The sequence below is a fragment of the Rhinolophus hipposideros genome (assembly GCF_964194185.1).
Source record: "Rhinolophus hipposideros genome assembly, chromosome: 7".
NCBI classification, from domain to species: domain Eukaryota; kingdom Metazoa; phylum Chordata; class Mammalia; order Chiroptera; family Rhinolophidae; genus Rhinolophus; species Rhinolophus hipposideros.
The window spans coordinates 35,479-51,329 of record NC_138053.1 but is presented as its reverse complement, the minus strand read 5'-3'; positions in this window follow the sequence as shown (position 1 = coordinate 51,329).

The window sequence follows — 15,851 nt, the reverse complement described above, 5'->3', positions numbered from 1 at the left end:
CACAACCCACAGTAGTAGGGTGCCTGGGCCTGAGCCTCTCCTCCCGCGTGCGGGACCCCGGGCGAGACTCGGACCCCACCGGCACCCCGCAGACACTGGAGGCCTGCCCCGGGGTCCCACGGTGACTGCCCACCCCCCGGGCTCTACATCCTTAACGGAGCCCAGCCCCGGGCGCGACCGTCCGCCGGTGGAGGATCTGTCGCTTCAACACTGCCCCCGTGCGTCGGTCCCATTCCGTGACACAGCCTGTGCGTCCCTCCTTGCTCCGCCCCCACTCCCAACCACTGTCTCTCTGGCTTCTGTCACCCCAGGGAAGTGGCAGAGGCCCCGTGGAGCCACGGGTGGCCCGAAGGGGCCTCACTGCGGGCAAAGAGTAACCCGCTGCCCACGCCCGCGAAGTCCTGAGGAGGCGGGGAGCAGGCGGGAGGCGCGGCGCTGCTGGAGCCGGCTGGCAGGGAGAGGCTCGCCGCCGGCGCGGCTCAACAACCTGGCGCGCGCTCACCACGCAGGCCGGGCAACTGCTCTGGGGGCGCTGGGAGCTTGGTCCCAGCGTCTATGGCCATACCACCCTGCACGCGCCCGATCTCGTCTGACCTCGGTAGCTAAGCAGGGTCGGGCCTGGTTAGAACTTGGATGGGAGAACCCCTGGGAATACCGGGTGCTCTACGCTTTGGCCCGCCACTCCTTTTGCGGCCGCCATGCCCCTGGACCCTCTGCAGCCGCCAACCCCGCCACAGGACCCTTGGCCAGCCGGGCTGGGCGGGGTGGGGGTGGTGGGTAGTGGGAGGGTGGGTTCCTGGCCGCCACCGAGACCTACAGCCTCGCAGACACGGCCTCACGCCAGGCGCCTGGAACAGGTCTGCCCCCCACAGCCCCTTCTATAGCCTCTTTTTTTTCCGCAAGCGCAAGCGGTCAACCCGCAGACATTCGCCGTGCCACTACCCCGCCCCCAAAGCCCAAGTCCAGGGCTGCCTGCCGGCGCAGGCCTCCAAACGGCCTCGGGCGGCTTTCTCCTGCCAAGGCAGTGAGGCTCCTTGGCACCTCGGGGTCCTTGGCACAGGGGTGACCGTCCCACTGCCTGCACCCGGGACCGGACACAGAGGGACTGGTTGTCCCAGGACAGCAAGCCGAGTGGACGCCCAGCCGCCCCACCCCACCGGAAGCCTCCGTCTCCACCGGCAGGCACCGCGGCCCCTCCCCCAGCGCCCTTCCTTCTCCCAGGTGAGCCCTGCGCGCTCGGTTCCCGCCGGTCGGCCATGGCGGCCCCCGACGCACAGCCACAAAAGAGCCCGGCCAAAGCAGCGGAGGGAGGGAGCGCCACACCTGCACGCGCGCGGCCCTCTCCCCGGGCCTCCAGGAGAGACCACCACAGGGGAAAAGCAGGCAGGCAGGCAGGCACACAACCCACAGGAGTAGGGTGCCTGGGCCTGAGCCTCTCCTCCCGCGTGCGGGATCCTGGGCGGGGCTCAGACCCCACCGGCACTCCGCAGACACTGGAGGCCTGCCCCGGGGTCCCAAGGTGACTGCCCACCCCCTTGGGCTCTACCTCCTTAACGGAGCCCAGCCCTGGGAGCGACCTTCCGCTGGTGGAGGAGCTGTCGCTTCAACACTGCCCCCGTGCGTCGGTCCCAATCCGTGACACAGCCTGTGCGTCCCTCCTTGCTCCCCACCCCCACTCCCAACCGCTGTCTCTCTGGCTTCTGTCACCGCCAGGGAAGTGGCAGAGGCCCCGTGGAGCCACGGGTGGCCCGAAGGGGCCTAACTGCGGGCAAAGAGTAACCCGCTGCCCACGCCCGCTAAGTCCTGAGGAGGCGGGGAGCAGGCGGGAGGCGCGGCGCTGCTGGAGCCGGCTGGCAGGGAGAGGCTCGCCGCCGGCGCGGCCCAACAACCTGGCGCGCGCTCACTACGCAGGCCGGGCGGCTGCTCTTGGGGCGCCCGGAGCCCGGTCCCAGCGTCTAAGGCCATACCACCCTGCACGCGCCAGATCTCGTCTGACCTCGGAAGTTAAGCAGGGTCGGGCCTGGTTAGTACTTGGATGGAAGACCCCCTGGGAATACCGGGATCTCTAGGCTTTGGCCCGCCACTCCTTTTGCGGCCGCCATGCCCCTGAACTCTCTGCAGCCGCCAACCCCGCCACAGGACCCCTGTCCAGCCGGGCTGGGCGGGGTGGGGGGGTGGGTAGTGGGAGGATGGGGTCAGGGCCGCCGCCGAGACCTATAGCCTCGCAGTCCCGGCCTAACGCCAGGCGCCTGGGCCAGGTCTGCCCCCCACAGCCCCTTCTATAGCATCTATTTTCCCCGCAAGCGCAAGCGGTCAACCCGCAGACCTTCGCCGCGCCCACTACCCCGCCCCCAAAGCCCAAGCCCAGGGCTGCCTGCAGGCGCAGGCCTCCAAACGGCCTCGGGCGGCTTTCTCCTGCCAAAACAGTGCGGCTCCTTGGCACCTCGGTGTCCTTGGCACAGGGGTGACCGTCCCACTGCCTGCACCCGGCCTGGAGACAGAGGGACTGGCTGTCCCAGGACAGTAAGCCAAGGGGACACCCAGCCGCCCCACCCCACCGGAGGCCTCCGTCTCCGCTGGCAGGCACCGCAGCCCCTCCCCCAGCGCCCTTCCTTCTCCCAGGAGTGCCCAGCGCGCTCGGTTACTGCAGGCCGGCCGCGGCGGCCCCCGGCGCACAGCCACAAAAGAGCCCGGCCAAAGCAGCAGAGGGAGGGAGCGCCACACCTGCACGCGCGCGGCCCTCTCCCGGGCCTCCAGGAGAGACCACCACAGGGGAAAAGCAGGCAGGCAGGCAGGCACACAACCCACAGTAGTAGGGTGCCTGGGCCTGAGCCTCTCCTCCCGCGTGCGGGACCCCGGGCGAGACTCGGACCCCACCGGCACTCCGCAGACACTGGAGGCCTGCCCCGGGGTCCCACGGTGACTGCCCACCCCCCGGGCTCTACATCCTTAACGGAGCCCAGCCCCGGGCGCGACCGTCCGCCGGTGGAGGAGCTGTCGCTTCAACACTGCCCCCGTGCGTCGGTCCCATTCCGTGACACAGCCTGTGCGTCCCTCTTTGCTCCGCCCCCACTCCCAACCACTGTCTCTCTGGCTTCTGTCACCCCAGGGAAGTGGCAGAGGCCCCGTGGAGCCACGGGTGGCCCGAAGGGGCCTCACTGCAGGCAAAGAGTAACCCGCTGCCCCCGCCCGCGGCGTCCTGAGGAGGCGGGGAGCAGGCGGGAGGCGCGGCGCTGCTGGAGACGACCGGCAGGGAGAGGCTCGCCGCCGGCGCGGCTCAACAACCTGGCGCGCGCTCACCACGCAGGCCGGGCAACTGCTCTGGGGGCGCTGGGAGCTTGGTCCCAGCGTCTACGGCCATACCACCCTGCACGCGCCAGATCTCGTCTGATCTCGGAAGCTAAGCAGGGTCGGGCCTGGTTAGTACTTGGATGGGAGAACCCCTGGGAATACCGGGTGCTCTAGGCTTTGGCCCGCCACTCCTTTTGCGGCCTTCATGCCCCTGGACCCTCTGCAGCCGCCAACCCCGCCACAGGACCCCTGGCCAGCCGGGCTGGGCGGGGTGGGGGTGGTGGGTAGTGGGAGGGTGGGGTCCTGGCCGCCGCCGAGACCTACAGCCTCGCAGACCCGGCCTCACGCCAGGCGCCTGGGCCAGGTCTGCCCTTCTATAGCCTCTTTTTTCCCCGCAAGCGCAAGCGGTCAACCCGCAGACCTTCGGCGCGCCCACTACCCCGCCCCCAAAGCCCAAGCTCAGGGCTGCCTGCCGGAGCAGGCCTCCAAACGTTTTCGGGCGGCTTTCTCCTGCCAAGGCAGTGCGGCTCCTTGGCACCTCGGTGTCCTTGGCACAGGGGTGACCGTCCCACTGCCTGCACCCGGGCCCGGAGACAGAGGGACCGGTTGTCCCAGGACAGTAAGCCGAGGGGACGCCCAGCCGCCCCACCCCACCGGAGGCCTCCGTCTACGCCGGCAGGCACCGCGGCCCCTCACCCAGCGCCCTTCGTTCTCCCAGGAGAGCCCTGCGCGCTCGGTTCCCGCCGGCCGGCCGCGGCGGCCCCCGGCGCACAGCCACAAAAGAGCCCGGCCAAAGCAGCGGAGGGAGGGAGCGCCACACCTGCACGCGCGCGGCCCTCTCCCCGGGCCTGCAGGAGAGACCACCACACGGGAAATGCACCAGGCAGGCAGGCACACAACCCACAGGAGTAGGGTGCCTGGGCTTGAGCCTCTCCTCCCGCGTGCGGGACCCCGGGCGGGGCTCAGACCCCACCGGCACTCCGCAGACACTGGAGGCCTGCCCCGGGGTCCAAAGGTGACTGCCCACCCCCCGGGCTCTACATCCTTAACGGAGCCCAGCCCTGGGAGCGACCGTGCACTGGTGGAGGAGCTGTCGCTTCAACACTGCCCCCGTGCGTCGGTCCCAATCCGTGACACAGCCTGTGCGTCCCTCCTTGCTCCCCCCCCCCACTCCCAACCGCTGTCTCTCTGGCTTCTGTCACCGCCAGGGAAGTGGCAGAGGCCCGGTGGAGCCACGGGTTGCCCGAAGGGGCCTCACTGCGGGCAAAGAGTAACCCGCTGCCCACGCCCGCGGCGTCCGGAGGAGGCGGGGAGCAGGTGGGAGGCGCGGCGGTGCTAAAGCCGGCAGGTGGGGAGAGGCTCGCCGCTGGCGTGGCCCAACAAACTGGCGCGGCCCAACAACCTGGCGCGCGCTCACCACGCAGGCCGGGCGGCTGCTCTTGGGGCGCCTGGAGCCCGGTCCCAGCGTCTAAGGCCATACCACCCTGCACGCGCCAGATCTCGTCTGACCTTGGAAGTTAAGCAGGGTCGGGCCTGGTTAGTACTTGGATGGGAGAACCCCTGGGAATACCGGGAGCTCTAGGCTTTGGCCCGCCACTCCTTTTGCGGCCGCCATGCCCCTGAACTCTCTGCAGCCGACAACCCCGCAACAGGACCCCTGTCCAGCCGGGCTGGGCGGGGTGGGGGGGTGGGTAGTGGGAGGATGGGGTCAGGGCCGCCGCCGAGACCTATAGCCTCGCAGTCCCGGCCTAACGCCAGGCGCCTGGGCCAGGTCTGCCCCCCACAGCCCCTTCTATAGCATCTATTTTCCCCGCAAGCGCAAGCGGTCAACCCGCAGACCTTCGCCGCGCCCACTACCCCGCCCCCAAAGCCCAAGCCCAGGGCTGCCTGCAGGCGCAGGCCTCCAAACGGCCTCGGGCGGCTTTCTCCTGCCAAAACAGTGCGGCTCCTTGGCACCTCGGTGTCCTTGGCACAGGGGTGACCGTCCCACTGCCTGCACCCGGCCTGGAGACAGAGGGACTGGTTGTCCCAGGACAGTAAGCCAAGGGGACACCCAGCCGCCCCACCCCACCGGAGGCCTCCGTCTCCGCTGGCAGGCACCGCAGCCCCTCCCCCAGCGCCCTTCCTTCTCCCAGGAGTGCCCAGCGCGCTCGGTTACTGCAGGCCGGCCGCGGCGGCCCCCGGCGCACAGCCACAAAAGAGCCCGGCCAAAGCAGCAGAGGGAGGGAGCGCCACACCTGCACGCGCGCGGCCCTCTCCCGGGCCTCCAGGAGAGACCACCACACGGGAAAAGCAGGCAGGCAGGCAGGCACACAACCCACAGTAGTAGGGTGCCTGGGCCTGAGCCTCTCCTCCCGCGTGCGGGACCCCGGGCGAGACTCGGACCCCACCGGCACTCCGCAGACACTGGAGGCCTGCCCCGGGGTCCCACGGTGACTGCCCACCCCCCGGGCTCTACATCCTTAACGGAGCCCAGCCCCGGGCGCGACCGTCCGCCGGTGGAGGAGCTGTCGCTTCAACACTGCCCCCGTGCGTCGGTCCCATTCCATGACACAGCCTGTGCGTCCCTCCTTGCTCCGCCCCCACTCCCAACCACTGTCTCTCTGGCTTCTGTCACCCCAGGGAAGTGGCAGAGGCCCCGTGGAGCCACGGGTGGCCCGAAGGGGCCTCACTGCAGGCAAAGAGTAACCCGCTGCCCCCGCCCGCGGCGTCCTGAGGAGGCGGGGAGCAGGCGGGAGGCGCGGCGCTGCTGGAGACGACCGGCAGGGAGAGGCTCGCCGCCGGCGCGGCTCAACAACCTGGCGCGCGCTCACCACGCAGGCCGGGCAACTGCTCTGGGGGCGCTGGGAGCTTGGTCCCAGCGTCTATGGCCATACCACCCTGCACGCGCCCGATCTCGTCTGACCTCGGTAGCTAAGCAGGGTCGGGCCTGGTTAGAACTTGGATGGGAGAACCCCTGGGAATACCGGGTGCTCTACGCTTTGGCCCGCCACTCCTTTTGCGGCCGCCATGCCCCTGGACCCTCTGCAGCCGCCAACCCCGCCACAGGACCCTTGGCCAGCCGGGCTGGGCGGGGTGGGGGTGGTGGGTAGTGGGAGGGTGGGTTCCTGGCCGCCACCGAGACCTACAGCCTCGCAGACACGGCCTCACGCCAGGCGCTTGGAACAGGTCTGCCCCCCACAGCCCCTTCTATAGCCTCTTTTTTTTCCGCAAGCGCAAGCGGTCAACCCGCAGACATTCGCCGTGCCACTACCCCGCCCCCAAAGCCCAAGTCCAGGGCTGCCTGCCGGCGCAGGCCTCCAAACGGCCTCGGGCGGCTTTCTCCTGCCAAGGCAGTGAGGCTCCTTGGCACCTCGGGGTCCTTGGCACAGGGGTGACCGTCCCACTGCCTGCACCCGGGACCGGACACAGAGGGACTGGTTGTCCCAGGACAGCAAGCCGAGTGGACGCCCAGCCGCCCCACCCCACCGGAAGCCTCCGTCTCCACCGGCAGGCACCGCGGCCCCTCCCCCAGCGCCCTTCCTTCTCCCAGGTGAGCCCTGCGCGCTCGGTTCCCGCCGGTCGGCCATGGCGGCCCCCGGCGCACAGCCACAAAAGAGCCCGGCCAAAGCAGCGGAGGGAGGGAGCGCCACACCTGCACGCGCGCGGCCCTCTCCCCGGGCCTGCAGGAGAGACCACCACACGGGAAATGCACCAGGCAGGCAGGCACAAAACCCACAGGATAGGGTGCCTGGGCTTGAGCCTCTCCTCTTGCGTGCGGGACCCCGGGCGGGGCTCAGACCCCACCGGCACTCCGCAGACACTGGAGGCCTGCCCCGGGGTCCCACGGTGACTGCCCACCCCCCCGGGCTCTACATCCTTAACGGAGCCCATCCCCGGGTGTGACCGTCCACCGGTGGAGGATCTGTCGCTTCAACACTGCCCCCATGCGTCGGTCCCATTCCGTGACACAGCCTGTGCGTCCCTCCTTGCTCCCCCCCCCACTCCCAACCACTGTCTCTCTGGCTTCTGTCACCGCCAGGGAAGTGGCAGAAGCCCCGAGGAACCACGGGTGGCCCGAAGGGGCCTCACTGCGGGCAAAGAGTAACCCGCTGCCCACGCCCGCGGCATCCTGAGGAGGCGGGGAGCAGGCGGGAGGCGTGGTGCTGCTGGAGCCGGCCGGCGGGGAGCGGCTCGCAGCCGGCGCGGCCCAACAACCTGGCGCGCGCTCACCACGCAGGCCGGGCGGCTGCTCTTGGGGCGCCTGGAGCCCGGTCCCAGCGTCTAAGGCCATACCACCCTACACGCGCCAGATCTCGTCTGATCTCAGAAGCTAAGCAGGGTCGGGCCTGGTTAGTACTTGGATGGGAGAACCCTTGGGAATGCCGGGTGCTCTAGGCTTTGGCCCGCCACTCCTTTTGCGGCCGCCATGACCCTGGACCCTCTGCAGCCGCCAACCCCGCCACAGGACCCCTGGCCAGCCGGGCTGGGCGGGGTGGGGGTGGTGGGTAGTGGGAGTTTGGGGTCCTGGCCGCCGCCGAGACCTACAGCCTCGCAGACCCGGCCTCACGCCAGGCGCCTGGGCCAGGTCTGCCCTTCTATAGCCTCTTTTTTCCCCCGCAAGCGCAAGCGGTCAACCCGCAGACCTTCGCCGCGCCCACTACCCAGCCCCCAAAGTCCAAGCACAGGGCTGCCTGCCGGCGCCGGCCTCCAAACTGCCTCGGGCGGCTTTCTCCTGCCAAGGCATTGCGGCTCCTTGGCCCCTCGGTGTCCTTGGCACAGGGGTGACCGTCCCACTGCCTGAACCCGGCCTGGAGACAGAGGGACTGGTTGTCCCAGGAAAGTAAGCCGAGTGGACGCCCAGCCGCCCCACCCCACCGGGAGCCTCCGTCTCCACTGGCAGGCACCGCGGCCCATCCCCCAGCGCCCTTCGTTCTCCCAGGGGAGCCCTACGCGCTCGGTTCCCGCCGGCCGGCCACGGCGGCCCCTGGCGCACAGACACAAAAGAGCCCGGCCAAAGCAGCGGAGGGAGAGATCGCCACACCTGCACGTGCGCGGCCCTCTCCCGGGGCCTCCAGGAGAGACCACCACAGGGGAAAAGCAGGCAGGCAGGCAGGCCCAAAACCCACAGGAGTAGGGTGCCTGGGCTTGAGCCTCTCCTCCCGCGTGCGGGACCCCGGGCGGGGCTCGGACCCAACCGGCACTCCGCAGACACTGGAGGCCTGCCCCGGGGTCCCAAGGTGACTGCCCACCCCCTTGGGCTCTACCTCCTTAACGGAGCCCAGCCCTGGGAGAGACCGTCCACTGGTGGAGGAGCTGTCGCTTCAACAGTGCCCCCGTGCGTCGGTCCCAATCCGTGACACAGCCTGTGCGTCCCTCCTTGCTCCCCCCCCCCCACTCCCAACCGCTGTCTCTCTGGCTTCTGTCACCGCCAGGGAAGTGGCAGAGGCCCCGTGGAGCCACGGGTTGCCCGAAGGGGCCTCACTGCGGGCAAAGAGTAACCCGCTGCCCACGCCCGCGGCGTCCGGAGGAGGCGGGGAGCAGGTGGGAGGCGCGGCGGTGCTAAAGCCGGCAGGAGGGGAGAGGCTCGCCGCTGGCGTGGCCCAACAAACTGGCGCGGCCCAACAACCTGGCGCGCGCTCACCACGCAGGCCGGGCGGCTGCTCTTGGGGCGCCCGGAGCCCGGTCCCAGCGTCTAAGGCCATACCACCCTGCACGCGCCAGATCTCGTCTGACCTCGGAAGTTAAGCAGGGTCGGGCCTGGTTAGTACTTGGATGGGAGAACCCCTGGGAATACCGGGAGCTCTAGGCTTTGGCCCGCCACTCCTTTTGCGGCCGCCATGCCCCTGAACTCTCTGCAGCCGACAACCCCGCAACAGGACCCCTGTCCAGCCGGGCTGGGCGGGGTGGGGGGGTGGGTAGTGGGAGGATGGGGTCAGGGCCGCCGCCGAGACCTATAGCCTCGCAGTCCCGGCCTAACGCCAGGCGCCTGGGCCAGGTCTGCCCCCCACAGCCCCTTCTATAGCATCTATTTTCCCCGCAAGCGCAAGCGGTCAACCCGCAGACCTTCGCCGCGCCCACTACCCCGCCCCCAAAGCCCAAGCCCAGGGCTGCCTGCAGGCGCAGGCCTCCAAACGGCCTCGGGCGGCTTTCTCCTGCCAAAACAGTGCGGCTCCTTGGCACCTCGGTGTCCTTGGCACAGGGGTGACCGTCCCACTGCCTGCACCCGGCCTGGAGACAGAGGGACTGGTTGTCCCAGGACAGTAAGCCAAGGGGACACCCAGCCGCCCCACCCCACCGGAGGCCTCCGTCTCCGCTGGCAGGCACCGCAGCCCCTCCCCCAGCGCCCTTCCTTCTCCCAGGAGTGCCCAGCGCGCTCGGTTACTGCAGGCCGGCCGCGGCGGCCCCCGGCGCACAGCCACAAAAGAGCCCGGCCAAAGCAGCAGAGGGAGGGAGCGCCACACCTGCACGCGCGCGGCCCTCTCCCGGGCCTCCAGGAGAGACCACCACACGGGAAAAGCAGGCAGGCAGGCAGGCACACAACCCACAGTAGTAGGGTGCCTGGGCCTGAGCCTCTCCTCCCGCGTGCGGGACCCCGGGCGAGACTCGGACCCCACCGGCACTCCGCAGACACTGGAGGCCTGCCCCGGGGTCCCACGGTGACTGCCCACCCCCCGGGCTCTACATCCTTAACGGAGCCCAGCCCCGGGCGCGACCGTCCGCCGGTGGAGGAGCTGTCGCTTCAACACTGCCCCCGTGCGTCGGTCCCATTCCGTGACACAGCCTGTGCGTCCCTCCTTGCTCCGCCCCCACTCCCAACCACTGTCTCTCTGGCTTCTGTCACCCCAGGGAAGTGGCAGAGGCCCCGTGGAGCCACGGGTGGCCCGAAGGGGCCTCACTGCAGGCAAAGAGTAACCCGCTGCCCCCGCCCGCGGCGTCCTGAGGAGGCGGGGAGCAGGCGGGAGGCGCGGCGCTGCTGGAGACGACCGGCAGGGAGAGGCTCGCCGCCGGCGCGGCTCAACAACCTGGCGCGCGCTCACCACGCAGGCCGGGCAACTGCTCTGGGGGCGCTGGGAGCTTGGTCCCAGCGTCTATGGCCATACCACCCTGCACGCGCCCGATCTCGTCTGACCTCGGTAGCTAAGCAGGGTCGGGCCTGGTTAGAACTTGGATGGGAGAACCCCTGGGAATACCGGGTGCTCTACGCTTTGGCCCACCACTCCTTTTGCGGCCGCCATGCCCCTGGACCCTCTGCAGCCGCCAACCCCGCCACAGGACCCCTGGCCAGCCGGGCTGGGCGGGGTGGGGGTGGTGGGTAGTGGGAGGGTGGGTTCCTGGCCGCCACCGAGACATACAGCCTCGCAGACCCGGCCTCACGCCAGGCGCCTGGAACAGGTCTGCCCCCCACAGCCTTTTCTATAGCCTCTTTTTTTTCCGCAAGCGCAAGCGGTCAACCCGCAGACATTCGCCGTGCCACTACCCCGCCCCCAAAGCCCAAGTCCAGGGCTGCCTGCCGGCGCAGGCCTCCAAACGGCCTCGGGCGGCTTTCTCCTGCCAAGGCAGTGAGGCTCCTTGGCACCTCGGGGTCCTTGGCACAGGGGTGACCGTCCCACTGCCTGCACCCGGGACCGGACACAGAGGGACTGGTTGTCCCAGGACAGCAAGCCGAGTGGACGCCCAGCCGCCCCACACCACCGGAAGCCTCCGTCTCCACCGGCAGGCACCGCGGCCCCTACCCCAGCGCCCTTCCTTCTCCCAGGTGAGCCCTGCGCGCTCGGTACCCGCCGGTCGGCCATGGCGGCCCCCGGCGCACAGCCACAAAAGAGCCCGGCCAAAGCAGCGGAGGGAGGGAGCGCCACACCTGCACGCGCGCGGCCCTCTCCCCGGGCCTCCAGGAGAGACCACCACAGGGGAAAAGCAGGCAGGCAGGCAGGCACACAACCCACAGGAGTAGGGTGCCTGGGCCTGAGCCTCTCCTCCCGCGTGCGGGACCCCGGGCGTGACTCGGACCCCACCGGCACTCCGCAGACACTGGAGGCCTGCCCCGGGGTCCCACGGTGACTGCCCACCCCCTCGGGCTCTACATCCTTAACGGAGCCCATCCCCGGGTGTGACCGTCCACCGGTGGAGGATCTGTCGCTTCAACACTGCCCCCATGCGTCGGTCCCATTCCGTGACACAGCCTGTGCGTCCCTCCTTGCTCCCCCCCCCACTCCCAACCACTGTCTCTCTGGCTTCTGTCACCGCCAGGGAAGTGGCAGAAGCCCCGAGGAACCACGGGTGGCCCGAAGGGGCCTCACTGCGGGCAAAGAGTAACCCGCTGCCCACGCCAGCGGCATCCTGAGGAGGCGGGGAGCAGGCGGGAGGCGTGGTGCTGCTGGAGCCGGCCGGCGGGGAGCGGCTCGCAGCCGGCGCGGCCCAACAACCTGGCGCGCGCTCACCACGCAGGCCGGGCGGCTGCTCTTGGGGCGCCGGGAGCACGGTCCCAGCGTCTACAACCATATTACCCTGCACGCGCCCGATCTCGTCTGATCTCGGAAGCTAAGCAGGGTCGGGCCTGGTTAGTACTTGGATGGGAGAACCCCTGGGAATACCGGGTGCTCTAGGCTTTGGCCCGCCACTCCTTTTGCGGCCGCCATGCCCCTGGACCCTCTGCAGCCGCCAACCCCGCCACAGGAACCCTGGCCAGCCGGGCTGGGCGGGGTGGGGGTGGTGGGTAGTGGGAGGGTGGGGTCCTGGCCGCCGCCGAGACCTACAGCCTCGCAGACCCGGCCTCACGCCAGGCGCCTGGGCCAGGTCTGCCCTTCTATAGCCTCTTTTTTCCCCGCAAGCGCAAGTGGTCAACCCGCAGACCTTCGGCGCGCCCACTACCCCGCCCCCAAAGCCCAAGCTCAGGGCTGTCTGCCGGAGCAGGCCTCCAAATGGCCTCGGGCGGCTTCCTCCTGACAAGGCAGTGCGGCTCCTTGGCACCTCGGTGTCCTTGGCACAGGGGTGACCGTCCCACTGCCTGCACCCGGGCCCGGAGACAGAGGGACCGGTTGTCCCAGGACAGTAAGCCGAGGGGACGCCCAGCCGCCCCAAACCACCGGAGGCCTCCGTCTCCGCCGGCAGGCACCGTGGCCCCTCCCCCAGCGCCCTTCCTTCTCCCAGGAGAGCCCTGCGCGCTCGGTTCCCGCCGGCCGGCCCCTGCGGCCCCCGGCAAACAGCCATAAAAGAGGCCAACCAAAGCAGCGGAGGGAGGAAGCGCCACACCTGCACGCGCGCGGCCCTCTCCCCGTGCCTGCAGGAGAGACCACCACACGGGAAATGCACCAGGCAGGCAGGCACAAAACCCACAGGATAGGGTGCCTGGGCTTGAGCCTCTCCTCTTGCGTGCGGGACCCCAGGCGGGGCTCAGACCCCACCGGCACTCCGCAGACACTGGAGGCCTGCCCCGGGGTCCCACGGTGACTGCCCACCCCCCCCGGGCTCTACATCCTTAACGGAGCCCAGCCCCCGGAGCGACCGTCTGCAGGTGGAGGAGCTGTCTCTTCAACACTGCCCCCGTGCGTCGGTCACATTCCGTGACACAGCCTGTGCGTCCCTCCTTGCTCCCCCCCACTCCCAACCGCTGTCTCTCTGGCTTCTGTCACCGCCAGGGAAGTGGCAGAGGCCCCGTGGAGCCACGGGTGGCCCGAAGGGGCCTCACTGCGGGCAAAGAGTAACCCGCTGCCCACGCCCGCGGCGTCCGGAGGAGGTGGGGAGCAGGCGGGAGGCGCGGCAGTGCTAAAGCCAGCAGGAGGGGAGAGGCTCGCCGCTGGCGCGGCCCAACAAACTGGCGCGGCCCAACAACCTGGCGCGCGCTCACCACGCAGGCCGGGCGGCTGCTCTTGGGGCGCCCGGAGCCCGGTCCCAGCTTCTAAGGCCATACCACCCTACACGCGCCAGATCTCGTCTGATCTCAGAAGCTAAGCAGGGTCGGGCCTGGTTAGTACTTGGATGGGAGAACCCTTGGGAATGCCGGGTGCTCTAGGCTTTGGCCCGCCACTCCTTTTGCAGCCGCCATGACCCTGGACCCTCTGCAGCCGCCAACCCCGCCACAGGACCCCTGGCCAGCCGGGCTGGGCGGGGTGGGGGTGGTGGGTAGTGGGAGTTTGGGGTCCTGGCCGCCGCCAAGACCTACAGCCTCGCAGACCCGGCCTCACGCCAGGCGCCTGAGCCAGGTCTGCCCTTCTATAGACTCTTTTTTCCCCCGCAAGCGCAAGCGGTCAACCCGCAGACCTTCGCCGCGCCCACTACCCAGCCCCCAAAGTCCAAGCACAGGGCTGCCTGCCGGCGCCGGCCTCCAAACTGCCTCGGGCGGCTTTCTCCTGCCAAGGCATTGCGGCTCCTTGGCCCCTCGGTGTCCTTGGCACAGGGGTGACCGTCCCACTGCCTGAACCCGGCCTGGAGACAGAGGGACTGGTTGTCCCAGGAAAGTAAGCCGAGGGGACGCCCAGCCGCCCCACCCCACCGGGAGCCTCCGTCTCCACTGGCAGGCACCGCGGCCCATCCCCCAGCGCCCTTCCTTCTCCCAGGTGAGCCCTGCGCGCTCGGTTCCCGCCGGTCGGCCATGGCGGCCCCCGACGCACAGCCACAAAAGAGCCCGGCCAAAGCAGCGGAGGGAGGGAGCGCCACACCTGCACGCGCGCGGCCCTCTCCCCGGGCCTCCAGGAGAGACCACCACAGGGGAAAAGCAGGCAGGCAGGCAGGCACACAACCCACAGGAGTAGGGTGCCTGGGCCTGAGCCTCTCCTCCCGCGTGCGGGATCCTGGGCGGGGCTCAGACCCCACCGGCACTCCGCAGACACTGGAGGCCTGCCCCGGGGTCCCAAGGTGACTGCCCACCCCCTTGGGCTCTACCTCCTTAACGGAGCCCAGCCCTGGGAGCGACCTTCCGCTGGTGGAGGAGCTGTCGCTTCAACACTGCCCCCGTGCGTCGGTCCCAATCCGTGACACAGCCTGTGCGTCCCTCCTTGCTCCCCACCCCCACTCCCAACCGCTGTCTCTCTGGCTTCTGTCACCGCCAGGGAAGTGGCAGAGGCCCCGTGGAGCCACGGGTGGCCCGAAGGGGCCTAACTGCGGGCAAAGAGTAACCCGCTGCCCACGCCCGCGAAGTCCTGAGGAGGCGGGGAGCAGGCGGGAGGCGCGGCGCTGCTGGAGCCGGCTGGCAGGGAGAGGCTCGCCGCCGGCGCGGCCCAACAACCTGGCGCGCGCTCACTACGCAGGCCGGGCGGCTGCTCTTGGGGCGCCCGGAGCCCGGTCCCAGCGTCTAAGGCCATACCACCCTGCACGCGCCAGATCTCGTCTGACCTCGGAAGTTAAGCAGGGTCGGGCCTGGTTAGTACTTGGATGGAAGACCCCCTGGGAATACCGGGTGCTCTAGGCTTTGGCCCGCCACTCCTTTTGCGGCCGCCATGCCCCTGAACTCTCTGCAGCCGACAACCCCGCAACAGGACCCCTGTCCAGCCGGGCTGGGCGGGGTGGGGGGGTGGGTAGTGGGAGGATGGGGTCAGGGCCGCCGCCGAGACCTATAGCCTCGCAGTCCCGGCCTAACGCCAGGCGCCTGGGCCAGGTCTGCCCCCCACAGCCCCTTCTATAGCATCTATTTTCCCCGCAAGCGCAAGCGGTCAACCCGCAGACCTTCGCCGCGCCCACTACCCCGCCCCCAAAGCCCAAGCCCAGGGCTGCCTGCAGGCGCAGGCCTCCAAACGGCCTCGGGCGGCTTTCTCCTGCCAAAACAGTGCGGCTCCTTGGCACCTCGGTGTCCTTGGCACAGGGGTGACCGTCCCACTGCCTGCACCCGGCCTGGAGACAGAGGGACTGGTTGTCCCAGGACAGTAAGCCAAGGGGACACCCAGCCGCCCCACCCCACCGGAGGCCTCCGTCTCCGCTGGCAGGCACCGCAGCCCCTCCCCCAGCGCCCTTCCTTCTCCCAGGAGTGCCCAGCGCGCTCGGTTACTGCAGGCCGGCCGCGGCGGCCCCCGGCGCACAGCCACAAAAGAGCCCGGCCAAAGCAGCAGAGGGAGAAAGCGCCACACCTGCACGCGCGCGGCCCTCTCCCGGGCCTCCAGGAGAGACCACCACAGGGGAAAAGCAGGCAGGCAGGCAGGCACACAACCCACAGTAGTAGGGTGCCTGGGCCTGAGCCTCTCCTCCCGCGTGCGGGACCCCGGGCGAAACTCGGACCCCACCGGCACCCCGCAGACACTGGAGGCCTGCCCCGGGGTCCCACGGTGACTGCCCACCCCCCGGGCTCTACATCCTTAACGGAGCCCAGCCCCGGGCGCGACCGTCCGCCGGTGGAGGAGCTGTCGCTTCAACACTGCCCCCGTGCGTCGGTCCCATTCCGTGACACAGCCTGTGCGTCCCTCCTTGCTCCGCCCCCACTCCCAACCACTGTCTCTCTGGCTTCTGTCACCGCCAGGGAAGTGGCAGAAGCCCCGAGGAACCACGGGTGGCCCGAAGGGGCCTCACTGCGGGCAAAGAGTAACCCGCTGCCCACGCCCGCGGCATCCTGAGGAGGCGGGGAGCAGGCGGGAGGCGTGGTGCTGCTGGAGCCG